Source organism: Sus scrofa, chromosome 8 (genome assembly GCF_054392235.1).
Source record: "Sus scrofa isolate SSC_HxYL_T2T_F1_AM1 chromosome 8, Sscrofa_HxYL_maternal_Yorkshire_Landrace_v2.0, whole genome shotgun sequence".
Classification (NCBI taxonomy): Eukaryota; Metazoa; Chordata; class Mammalia; order Artiodactyla; family Suidae; genus Sus; species Sus scrofa.
In genome coordinates, this window is record NC_139390.1 from 93,064,871 (window position 1) to 93,077,246 (window position 12,376).

At 39.4% G+C, this 12,376-nt stretch overlaps 1 protein-coding gene and 1 long non-coding RNA gene across 10 annotated transcripts in view; one reads left to right on the top strand and one right to left on the bottom strand.

The window, feature by feature from the left end:
• Positions 1-658: 658 nt before the first annotated feature.
• LOC102162631 (uncharacterized) lies at positions 659-2,928 on the bottom strand. 2 transcript variants are annotated; one of them, XR_014812949.1, is made up of 3 exons: positions 2,814-2,928; positions 1,413-1,487; positions 659-781 (listed from the first exon to the last, which is right to left on the bottom strand). It is a non-coding gene; the product is annotated as an uncharacterized LOC102162631 (long non-coding RNA). The 2 variants fall into 2 exon arrangements; XR_014812950.1 differs by having other exon boundaries at positions 740-781; positions 1,406-1,487.
• A 258-nt stretch (positions 2,929-3,186) lies between these two features.
• Positions 3,187-12,376, top strand: part of CLGN (calmegin) — a 54,794-nt gene continuing 45,604 nt past the window's right edge. For 4 of the 8 annotated variants that reach the window (XM_005666858.4, XM_084970803.1, XM_084970804.1 and 1 more), the window contains exons 1-2: positions 3,187-3,309; positions 5,896-6,001. The gene's annotated coding sequence lies outside the window, so the exon portion shown is untranslated. 8 annotated transcript variants of the gene reach the window in all.

Sequence of the window (12,376 nt, forward strand, 5' to 3'; positions counted from 1 at the left end):
CCATTAACAGGTTGTGGGAACATAAACTGTCTTAAATAAACCTTACCTATTACAGAAATCTTTATTAATTATAAAATCTATATATCAAAAGAATCTTGCCAATTATAATAATTTCCACCTGCTGGGTCCCAACAGGTAGCATTTACTGTAGAAAAAAATATCTTGCCTCATAGTATCCACAATTGTTGGGCCATGGGCAACACCGAAACCACCCCCTAATCTGTCTCCATGGGGACGGACCAAAGTCCAACAAAATCCCCAGGCTTATGTGGCAGTTCTGCGTAATATTTACTATTACTCCTCTGAAAGGAAACTTCCCATTCTTAGGAAAGTTCTTTATGCGTAGTTCAATTGTTTTCAACCTATTTGACAAGGGCTTAGGTTTATAAGTAGGTAATGGCCCATGCTTGGGTGACGCTCAGGAATTTGAGAAGGTTCCCATATTATGAGCCAAGGATGACTCACAACACACATAAACGTCAGACAGGAAAGAAGCGCAAGAATAGAAGAGGAAATCATATTTCAGGAATTTTTACTAAACAGCATCAGCTGGGGGATTCTTCGAAACTGCTTTGCAGCTTCAGTTTCTTCAGCCTCTGCTGTAGCTTTGCTTACAGTTAGGCCTCACGCAGGATTATTCTTCTTAGCCACTTTGTGGCTCCCAGCAATTCTTGATATCAACTTGATGCAACTTCTTTCGGTTTTGTAAGCCTCTCTCATTTTGTAATCATCAGAACACAATTCAAGTGCTTCTTCAAATCTGTGTCTCCAGGCTGGAGTCCTAACAAATCCCAAATACACACCTTTTAATTTCAATCAATTCTCTGTTTCTAAAATGTTGGATAACAGATTATATGTCTATTTTTCTAACTATATTATCTATTTGAAAGCAGGATGTAGTTATCTTCGCATCCCCAATATTTTCACACACAGCTTAGCATACAGAAGATAAATGCTCCATAAATGTTTACAAGATTCTCAGTAAGAAATCCACGAAAACACTTGAGCTTTCTATTCTGAATTTCTATTAAATTATTAAAATAGATAAATAGGTATTCCTTCAACATTCTAAGAATGACTAAGCTAAGTATAAGCATCTCAGAGTTTCAATAAATCTTCACATAAATGGCAGGTTAATGGCCTATTTAGCTCAGATTTCTTGTTCCTTAAATTTTTAGCTTTTGGCTTCTTCACTGTAAACTTTGAATGGATCGTTCAGAAATTATTTTCTAAAAAGTCAAATGTTATCTGTTACGGGCCACAGAATTTTTATTTTTGCTTTTTAGGGCCACACCCCTAGCATATGGAGGTTCCCAGGCTAGGGGTCTAATCTGAGCTAGAGCTGCCGGCCTACACCACAGCCATGCCAGATCCTTAACCCATTGAGCAAGGCCAGGTATCAAACCTGCAACCTCATGGTTCCTAGTCAGATTTGTTTCTGCTCCGCCAAACAAGAACTCCATGTTGTGTAACAGAAGTTGGAAAGCCTAAAGAAAGAAATTAAGAAAACAAAATTGTTACAAAGGACCTCAAATAAATTTGTCTTTTTAAAACCCATAAGTTAAACACAAATACATTCCAGACGATGACAGCATCAAAAGTTTAGAAATACGGCTGCATCTACACATGGAAATTCTCAGGCAAGGGGTCTAATCAGAGTTGCATCTGGGAGGTAGGCCAGAGCCATGGCAACACTGGGTCCCAGCTGCTTCTGCCACCTACCCCCAAGCTACCGGCTACTGCAGGATCCTTAATCCACTCCTTGAGGCCAGTGATAGAAGCCGCATCTTCAGACAGACAACCTAGGAACCTGCTTAGCTACAATGGGAACTCAATGATCTTGATATCTAGCCAATAATCACATCTTGTGCTTGGCACACCATCAATTCCTTTAACTGAGACTCTTTAACAGAGGTATCACAAGTGAAATATTTTATTCTTCCAATAAAACTGAAATAGTGATAATGCCAAAATCAAAGTCAAAATTTACTATCAAACATAAGTAGCGGAGTTCCCGTCCTGGCACAGTGGTTAACTAATCCGACTAGGAACCATGAGATTGCGGGTTTGATCCCTGGCCTTGCTCAGTGGGTTAAGGATCCGGCGTTGCGGTGAGCTGTGGTGTAGGTCGCAGACGTGGCTCAGATCCCGAGTTGCTGTGGCTCTGGCGTAGGCCCGGCAGCTACAGCTCCGATTAGACCCCTAGCCTGGGAACCTCCATATGCCGCGGGAGCAGCCCAAGAAATGGCAAAAAGACAAAAAAAAAAAACCAAAACAAAACATAAGTAGCAAGAGCTACATGATCCAACATCTGTGGGGCAAAGAAGCTTGTGATTCAGTACTATGTTTATCCTGTATTTTTATTTTTAGTGTGTTGGTTAAAAATCATAGGCTCTAAGAGAGACAGACCTGAATCTGAACTCTATTTCCACCATTTACTAGTTAAAGGCAAGTAATCATCTTCAGTTTCTTCCTGAGTTGTTGGGACGGTTAAATGAGATGAATGTAAACCCTTAGAGCACAGCGAGCACAATAAAACAGCATCAGTTCTTTGTTGTTTTGTTCTGCCAAATCTAGGACACGTAGTAAGTTCCGAGGGGCCGGGATCTAACCCCATAACAGCAGTGACAATGCTGTATCCTTAACTCTCTAAGCCATTCAGGGAACTCCAGGAGCAGTTCTTAACAGCAGCTGTTCTTATTAGTTAAACAATTCTTATTTCGAGAAAAAAAACAATGCATTCATTACGTTAATATTTAATATAGGTATATCATATACATACAGTCACGAAATAGTTAAGCCTCCCTGCTTACCGCAATAACTTCTCAGAGCATCTAGAACGCTAGGAAAGGCCTGGCATACTAACCCGATGCCGTTCACACGTGATTTACATAAAATTCAGGGCCCAATTATGTGCAACAGGATGCAGAGCCTCATTGCAGGGGGCAGGCGCTTCTTGGGAGGGAAGTCTTTGGATGGATAACGGGGAATTCCTCCCAGGTCAACCCTGGAGCCGGATCCGCGCTGCAACTGGCCCGCAGGGGCAGCGCAGCGCGTGGTGGGCGGCATCCGTGGCGCGCGGGGGCGGAGCGGCGCCCCTCAGCGGCGGTTGAGCCCCTCCGTGAAGGTGCGCGAGGCGTGCGCCACCCGCCGCCGTCTCCCCCGCCCGCCAGCCGCCGCACGCGCATGCGCAGTTAGCAGTCGCTGCTCCGCGGATGCCTGCGGGATTGGTCTAGGGAGACGCAGGGACCAAGTGGCAGCGATTGGGACATCTGAGCTGCCACTGCCGAAAACAGGCCCGCAAGACAGGTGCGTGGTCATTTGGCTATTTTCCTGCGTCCCTCTGCGCTCGAGCTGGGGTGAGCAGTCGGAGTCCCCAAACCTTCCCTCAAGGCGAGGGTTCCTGCGCCCCACGCCTTTCTTTGCCAACCCGCCGGCGGAACGAGTTGGGGCCAGCAAGGGGGTGGGTGTTGAGTTCGGGGACGCCGGTGCAGTCAGTGTGGGGTGGGGGTTGGGCGGGCTCTCCCGGCTTCGGGAGTAGGAAGGCCGGCCCCGGGCGGTGGGATTTGAGGCCGCTTGGGGTCCGTTGGGTTCTCTGGAACTTCTGTGCTCACCTGCTGCGCTGGCGCGGGGAATTCCAGGTGTCCCCCCAAGCCGGAGCTCTTCCTGCGGGTTAAGGGCCCCCAGGGAGCCGTCGGTTATTCCAGCGGTTGCCATTTCGGCCGGTTCCTCGCTCGAGCCCCGGTGCGCGTTCCCGAGGGATGAATGGAGAGGGGGGCTCCCCGGTAGCCTCCCGGCGCTGCTCACTCCGTCGGCTACTTCTCACAGAAAAAGCGAACAGACCCAAAAAAGGCTGCGCCTACGCCCTCCCCACCTCTAAAGGCCAAGGGACCTAACCCTTACAGCGGTGGGGGCCTGTAACTCCGGGCCGCTCTCTTGATGAGCTCCCTGGAGCCATGTGCGCGCCGCTGGGGAGGGAGCGAGAGGCTTGTGTTGAATCCAACGAAGCGCTAATTACTGGAGACTTATTATCGCCGAAAGCCCGTTTACGATCAGATACTTTAGTTGATTTTATTTATAGCACCTGCCCAAGCAATAAGGAGGAGGCGTTTGCTTGGGACTTAAAAGTCCCAAGCCCCTAAGTTCTGAAAGGAGAAAGTGAATTGAATGGTCATGGAAAGAACTCTCAAATTAGAAGAGTTAATTTATGTTGAATTTTTTTGATACATAAAAGCCATCAAAATCCTGGTCTAGCCTTGTGATTTTGCTTGCTTTAAACCTTTTATGTCACTCTGGGTCATTTAATCACTTGAGGTAGCCCTCCTTTGGGTAATCGGCTGATCTCTTTTCAGTTTTGTCTTCACATCTTATTGGTTCTTAAGACCACATTTAGACCTTATTGCGAAATCCTTCGAAGATAGACTGTATTCATTATCTAGTTGATAAAGTTAGTTATTGGGAGGGAATGAGTGTGCTAATGGATCTGTAGAAATGGAGCAGTACTATTGTTTGTTTTCAGAACCTAATAAGTTTTAGTGCTGTTAACGAAAAAGCTAGAAGTATCAACTTTAATGAACCTTTAGATCATCTAGCTTAACCTTTTCCCTTGACAACTTAAAAAAACCACTTGGAACAGTTTTAAACCCTTGCCTTTTAAATAAAAGAACATGAAACTTGGTGCTACAGTGCCAAGTTCAGACTACATTCTATCATATTGTAGTTGAGCTATGAAGTTGAAGCTCATTTTGAAGCTTTATTTTGTAGTTCAAACTGTGTGACTACTAAAACTTTTTATTTTTTTGAGATTTAAGAACACATTATTATTTTCGCTTTACACTTTTATGTGATTTCCCCCCCCAAAAAAAAAAATTTAGTGATTTTTCAAACACTGCTTTTGAGGCATAGTGTCAGTCAGCCGATAAAACTGAATGGCAGAAAGGCATCTCAGTTATGAGAAATAGCATATAGAGAAGCATGAATGTGTTAATAGATGAGTTTTAAGACTGAAAGAAATTAGTCCTAAAAGGGCAGAATTTATGCTGAGAACTACTGAGAACTCTTGGACACCTTTATAAACAGGTAGTTAAGTAAGACTTTTTAGAAAATTCATGCTGGAGAGAAGGTGGAGGATAGATCTCTTGGCTAGACTGGAAGTGAAGAAGCAAAGTGGGAGTTTACTAATCCTTTTCAGAAATGATGGATTCCTAAATTAGGCTGTGGCATTGGGACAGAAAGAGACATTCAAGAAATACACAAATGCATGTAGTTACCAATGATGTAGGGAGAAAGAGTAGTCTTAAGATAATGGCAGAGTAACTTGGCTGATTTGGTTGACTGGAGGGCAGTTCATGGGAGAAGGGAGTTAAGGAAATAGAGAACTGGTTTGGAAGGAAAGACCAGGTTGAAATTAATGGAGGTTTGGGGACACCCTTCAAGATGGATAGTGATTTGAAACTAAAGAGTAGTTTCTGTGCTGTGGATAAGATTTGGGAGTCTTTAGCTAGCTTTTATAGTTAGAAGTCTGGAGTACATATAAGGTAGGAAGAAAGCCTGGGGACAGAACCTTGAGGAATAGCAACATTTACAGAAGATTGGAGAAAGAACCCCTGAGGGTGTCAGAGCAAATGAAGAGGACCAAGAGTGGGGAAAGCATCATAGACACCCAGGGAGGAAAGGGCTTCAGAAAGGAGGCAGGGCTTCAGCAAGGTCAAGAGTGAGCACTGAGCTGTAGGGCTGAAAAATGCTGTTGCATTTACCAGCTAAGCCTTGGTTTGTAGGAACTGTTTCTAAGAAGCTAGAATCAAGTACAGGAATAATTATTAATTTTTCATTGATATCATAACAAATAACCACAAGTTTAACAGCTTAATGCAGCATGAATTTATTTTCTCACAGTCCTGTAGGTCAGAAGACTGACAGGTCTCACCAAACTACCATCAAGGTGTTGACAGACATCCCTTACTAGAAGCACTGGGAAGATTCTGCTTCCTTGCTTATTCAGGTTGGTAGCAGAATTCAGTTCCTTTTGGTTGTAGGACTGAGGTTCTTGTTTCCTTGTTGACTGTCAGCTGAGGGTTTGTTTTCAGCTTCTGGAGAGCACCCACATTCCTTGGCTCATGGCCCCCTCTCCATCTTCAAGGTCCTCATGGTGGGTGAAGTCCTTCTCACTCTTCATATCTCTTCTGCCCTCTCTCACTGACTTCATTTTCCACTTGTAAGGGAAAAGGAATTATGTTAGGTCTATCTGCATAATCCGGGACACTCTACCAATTTTAGGGTCAGTTAATTAACAATTCCAATTTTGGGGTCAGCTGATTAACAACCTTAATTCTATGTAAAAAAAGCCCCCTTTGCTATGTGAAGGAACCCAAATCTTAGGGTGTGGATATCTTTAGGGGGTCATTGTTCTGTCTATGATGGGAAGTTAAAAGTATTCACAGTTAATGAAGATTTTTTTTTTCTAGATGCTTTTGTTAAGGAAAGATGACACCTAGAAATATTTGTTATCTAGCATGTGATAAGCCTTACTGTTTATCCTTAATCTTTGTAACTAAAATGCAAGTATTATCTTAAATAGCTTGAACTTTGTGTGAACACTGTAAAATTTTAGTGCCATAGGAATATAAAGTAATACCATGAAGTTGTTCTTATATTTTTATGTAGCCTTAAGCTGCTTTAAAATCTTTGCTGGAAAGCTTTTAAAGGCCATTGAACCAGCTGGCTAGATATATGTGCATAAAATATAATTTGGTCATACATCAAAATATTGCTTTTAAAGTATAAAACCCACAGAAACTGGAATGTGCGTCTAAATGATGGAACATACTAAGAAAATATTTAACCTGTTTTATAGGCTTAGAACCTTAGAGCCATTTAGTGAGGGCTAAATTGTTAAACCTCTTCTACCTTTAGAGCCTTGATGAAAGGAATGTAGAGTTTGAAGCTAGACCTAACTTTGAGTCTTGCCTTTGCTATTTAGTAGCATTCTGTTTTCTTGAGTAAGTTACTTAACCTCCTTGAGCCTTGCTTTCTTTGTGAATAATGGGGTATTAATACTTTCACCACAGAGTAGCTGTAAGGATTGGAATTAACATTCTTAAAACATACTAAGTACTTGAAACAGCACCTCCTATTCTCCTTGTTCCACTTTTCCTTTTTCAATTCTTCTCTCTAGTGCAGCTTCTTTTGTCCTTGGTCCTGGGGAAATCAATCCTTTGTATACTTTGCACCTCACTTTGACTATGATTTTCTCAGGGAGGCATTCTTCCCCCACCATGTAAATACAACTCCCCAATCACCAACACTTACAACCTCTTTACTTACCTGTCACTAATTACAGTTTACATGTTATACCTGGGTTATTTGTTTTAACCCTTGCTTTCCATCCTAGACTATAAGCTCTTTGAGATGAGGAGCCACGTATGTTTTACTAATTACTATAAATTCAGTGTCTAACATCATGCCTGGCACATAATTGACAACCATAATTATTTGTTAAATGAATTCATAAATGATGCATTTTATTACCTACTGGCTAACCTGTCCTAAATGTTAGAAACAGAATTAATCAGTCCCTGGTCCAGCTTATACTGAAGCATGCTCATTTCTTCTGTGAGAAGGTACCTGCATTTCAAAGAGTCTTGTAGCTTCTTTGGAAGGATGCTGCCTCTTTAAGATGGCACTGTTACCTACCTCTCCACCTTATTTTTAATCCTTCAAAGTAAACTTTGTGCTACATAGCCAGGTAGTTCTAAGAGTACCCTTTAATTTTGGGAAAAATTTGTCTGGTTCTATTTTTGTGATGTGTTAACAATTTTTTAATCTAATTTTTTGTTTATTATCTTTTCTAGCAAATTAAGTATTATGTTGTTAAAATGCAGCATGTCTATAGCAAGATTCTGAAATAACAATGAGATATTTGTTCATGATATAGAGTAGAACTGAAAAATATGATTACTTCTCCCATATTAAATTAGATTATAAAACTGCAAACTTCCTAGATTATTTTCTTCTCTCTCTATAGGAATGCTTTAATTATGTTGTTTTTTTAAGATTTTTATTTTTTATATTATAGTTGATTTACAATGTTCTGTCAACTTCTGCTGTACAGCAAAGTGACCCAGTTTTTTTAATATATATATGTATACACACACATTCTTTTTCTCACATTATTTTCTTCATATTCCATCGCAAGTGACTAGATATAATTCCATGTCCTAAACAGTAGGATCTCATTGCATATCCACTCCAAATGCAATAGTTTGCATCTACTAACACCAAACTCCCAGTCCATCCCATTCCCTCCCCCTCCTCCTTGGCAACCACAAGTCTGTTCTCCAAGTCCATGAGTTTATTTCTTTTCTGTGGATGGATTCATTTGTGCCATATGTTAGATTCCAGATATGTGATATCATATGGTATTTGTCTTTCTCTGACTTACTTCACTTAGTATGAGAGTGTCTAGTTCCATCCGTGTTGCTGCAAATGGCATTATTTTGTTCTTTTTATGGCTGAATAGTATTCCAGAGTATGTGTGTGTATACACACCCACCACATCTTCTTAATCCATTCATCTGTTGATGGACATTTAGGTTGTTTCCATGTCTTGGCTATTGTGAATAGTGCTGCAGTGCACATTGGGATGCATTTATCTTTTTCAATGACAGTTGTCTGGATATATCCCAAGGAGTGGGATTGCTGGGTCATGTGGTAGTACTGTATTTAGTTTTCGGAGGTGCCTCCATACTGTTTTCCATAGTGGTCGTATATGTTAAGTTTTAACAATGTTGTAAAAACTTTGGAGGGCCAATGTTAGAAGCATTGACATAACGATTTCTCTCTCATAAAACCATAGTAAAAGACATCTATTATATAAGGATTCAGCCAGCAGTTTCTCCCACACTTTATACCCTGTCATTGTCTTTCTTTTAGTGCTCTAACTACCTTCGATGTGGGATTTGAGCATTATGTCAGTACTAGTAAGTGAGCTGCACTTTAAAATTTGTGACTTGGAGCTGGCGGTGGAGATTTAGTAGGGCTTTTTGGTGATGTTGGTAACATTCTTCAAAGTAGTTCAAGCTCCTTGATTTTGGTTTCAAAGATTACGTATCTCATACTTGGCCAAAGTTACTTATAATTCAGTTTGTTATTGAACCAGCCCAAAGGCAGTGCAGAGAACATACATGAGATCAAAGAGATATGCAAATGGATATGCTTCCCCAGTGTCTCTCTTCTTCAAGAAGGTGCAAATATTTTGTGATTTCAACAGCTTGTATGGAGTAGGGAATAAACAGGAAGCTTAGACTCCTGGGCTTGCTATCTTTTATAATTTATAAGGAGGGGTGCATAGCATCAGTGCTAGGTGTTCTATGTTATATAAACACATTCTTGGTGTACTAAAACTATATATCTTAGGACAGCTATATAACTCAATAAGGAATTAAAAGACTTGAACAACATTATAGAGCAATTGGACCTAATAGTCATACACAGAACAATTTACCTAACAATAGCAGAAAAAAAATTAATGCCCATCTTCCTCAAACTCTTCCAAAAAGTTGAACAGACGGGATCATTTCCAAACTCATTCTGTGAGTACAGCATTACCCAGATACAAAAGCCAGGCAAAGACAACACTATAGATCAATATCCCAAATGACTATTGATGAAATTACTTATTACTTATTTTTTCTTAAGTGCACATGGAGTATTCCCTAGGATAGACAATAGCTTAGGCCACAAAACAGGTCTTAGTACATTTCTAAAAGGTGAAATCATTCAGAGTATCTTTTCCAGTTACAGTGTAATGAAACTAGAAATCAGTAGCAGAAGGAAAGCAGGAAAACCCACAAATATGTGAAAATTAAATAACACACTTTTAAACAACCAGAGGGTCAAAGAAGAAATCACAAGGAAATTAGAAAATATCTTAAGATAAATGAAAACAGAAACACAACAGATGAAAACTTATGGTATAGAGTGAAAACAATGTTAAGAGGGAAATTTATAGCTATAAAAACATTAAAAGGGAAAAATCTTTTTGTTCCCTGGTAGTTCAACAGATTGAGGATCCAGCATTGTCACTGCTGTGGCTTGGGTCACTGCTGTAGCAGAGGGAATTCCCTGACACTGAAAATTCTACATGCCATGGACCTGGCCCCCCAAAAAAATTTTTTTAACTAGTAACCTAATTTTTATACCTTAAGGAACTAGAAAAACCTACAGCTAGCAGAAGGAAGGAAATAATAAAGATGAAATGAGAGATAAATGAAATAGAGAGTAGATAAACAATAGAGAAATCTGCGAAACCAAGAGTTGGTTCTTTGAAAAGAGGAACAAAATTGATAAACCTTTAACTAGATTGAAGTAAAAGAGAAGATTCAAATAACTAAAATCAGAAATGAATGAGGGAACATTATAACTGATTATATAGTTATAAAAATATTATAAGAGAATACTATAAACAGTTATATGCTAACAAACTGGATAACCTAGATGAAATGGACAAATTCCTAGAAATGTACTACCTATTAAGACCAAATCATGATATTATAGGAAATCTGAACAGAACTTTAGTAAGGGAATTGAATCAGTCATCAAAAACCTTTCACTATGCTGTACTGAGAAACTGTCACAACACTGTAAATCAACTGTACTCTTTAAAACACACACATACACAGACACAAAATATTTCAACAAAAGCCCAGGAGCAGATGGCTTAATTGGGGAGTTCTAGCAAACACTGAAAGAAAAATTAGTTAATACCAATTCTCCTGAAGCTGTTCCAAAACATTGAAGAGAAGGGAACACTTCCAGACTTGTTCTTTCTGGGCAGCATTACCCTAATACCAAAACCAGTCAAAGAAACTACACAAGAACTACAAACCAATATACCTGATGAATATTGTTTCAAAAATCCTTAACAAAATACTAGCAAACAAAATTCAAAAGCACATTAAAAGACTTATACAGCATGATCAAGTGGCATTTATTCCTGGAATGCAAGGATGGTTAAACACATGAAAACTCATTGTCAGAATGGAGGGAAGAAAACCATATGATCATCCCAATTGATGCAGAAACAGCATTTAATATCTCAGCACTATTTTATGATAAAAACTCAATATATTAAGTGTGAAAAGAAAGAAACAATTTCATGTAATAAAGGCTATTTCTGAAAAAAACCAACTGCTGGTACCATACTCAGTGGTAAAAGACTGAAAGCTTTTCTTCTAAGATCTGGAACAAGACAAGGATGCTGCTTTTGTCACTTCAAGTCAACATGGTACTGGAAGTCCTAGCCAAAGTGATTAGGTAAGAAAAATAAAGACATCCAAATTGAAAAGGAAGAAGTAAAATTATATCTGTTCATAGGCAACATAATCTTACATATAGAAAAACCTGAAAATGCCTCCCAAAATTGTTAGAACTAACAATGAGTTTGCCTGGAGTTTGGGAGAAAGGGAATTAGAAGAGTTATTATTTAGAGGGTATAGGGTTTTAAGTGTTGTAAGATGGAAAGAGTTCTGGAGATAGGTTGTACAACAGTGTGAATGTACTTAGTACTGCTAAACTGAGCAGTTAAAATTGGCTTGAATGATAACTTTTTAAATTAAAAAAATTTTTAAACTGCACAATTAGTTACTTCATTGTGTTGTAAATTACCCCATCATCAGGCTCCAGTGCAGACTTAGAAATATCTTACCTCGCTTCTTCGGAAATGATATGTGACAAACCTCACGGTTTTGTTTGAAGCTTGATGACATGTTGGCAGCATAGTGTGGTAGACTTTGAAGTAGTACCGTGAACTTCATGATGTGATTCTCGTTTATCAGCTGGTACACCACTGTATAATGGTGGGATACTTCAGAATTAGGCAGCAATGGTTAGGTATGTGTTTTTGATTTTTTTTTTTTTTGGAGAATAGCAACAACTTTGGATCGTATCATTTTCTTAATGGAGACTATTTTCCTATAGAACTGCATTGTCTGCAAAATGGTTAATGTCCATTTGCAGTTTATTCACTTGTTATGACCATTTCTGGGTAAATAGCTTCATAGCTTAATAATCACCTAAATTTTGGAAATTTCTAAGAAGTTTGAAAATATATACTGTTACCATTTTTGTGATTTTTCCCCCATTGTTTTATCAGTAAATGTATAATAATCCAATGGGATAAGATTAAAATAGGAGGTAGCATGGTATATTGATGGAAAGTTTTGGATTCTCATCTTGTCTCACATTTCATAACCAGGTTTTTTTGTCTTTATTTGCAGTTTTAGATTGGGAGTAATAATGCCTAGCCTATTGATGTTCTGGGCTGCAAAGATTTAAGTTAGCCACCTCCTTTATGCAAGTGAATGATCATTGTCATGGA